Below are 602 nucleotides of genomic sequence, written 5' to 3' on the forward strand. Positions count from 1 at the left end.
CCCGCTGGGCTCTGGCGATCCTTCCGCCTCAGCCTTCCAAGCAGCCCGAACTACAAGCACACACCACCACGCCCGACTAATTTTTATTTATTTATGGTAGAGACAGGCCTCGCCAAGTTGCCCGGGCTGGTCTCAAACCCGCGGGCTCAGGCAGCCCCCACCCCCGCCTCGGCCTCCCAGAGCGCTGGGACGACAGGCTGAGCCACCGGGCCCAGAAAAAAGATTCTAAGCCTCAACTTCCTGAAACCGTGTGCTACGTTGGTGGGTAAGTGCATTTTTTTTTGGATCCCAAGGGAGGCCCGTGACTCTCATCATATTTCCGAACTCCTCGTTGCGGTCCTCGTTTCCAGGAGGAAGGCTCCAGGAAGGAAGGCTTGTTCTGAAAACAAACACCGAGGAAGTCGAGGGCTCCGCCAGACGTCCTCCTTCGGACGGCGACTGTGACGCGCTCCCACTCCGGACGGCCGGCCTCCACCCCCGGAGCGCGGCCGGTGTGCAGACCCGGTTGCCAGCGCGGCCACCTCCCGTCCCGCCTCCCCGGGCCGCTCGAGTCTCCGCCACGCTTCCCGGCAGCCCCCTCCGACGGGGGCTGGGCCCGGCTC

This window comes from Carlito syrichta, unplaced genomic scaffold, assembly GCF_000164805.1.
Source record: "Carlito syrichta isolate Samal-C Ts95f unplaced genomic scaffold, Tarsius_syrichta-2.0.1 Scaffold315403, whole genome shotgun sequence".
Classification (NCBI taxonomy): domain Eukaryota; kingdom Metazoa; phylum Chordata; class Mammalia; order Primates; family Tarsiidae; genus Carlito; species Carlito syrichta.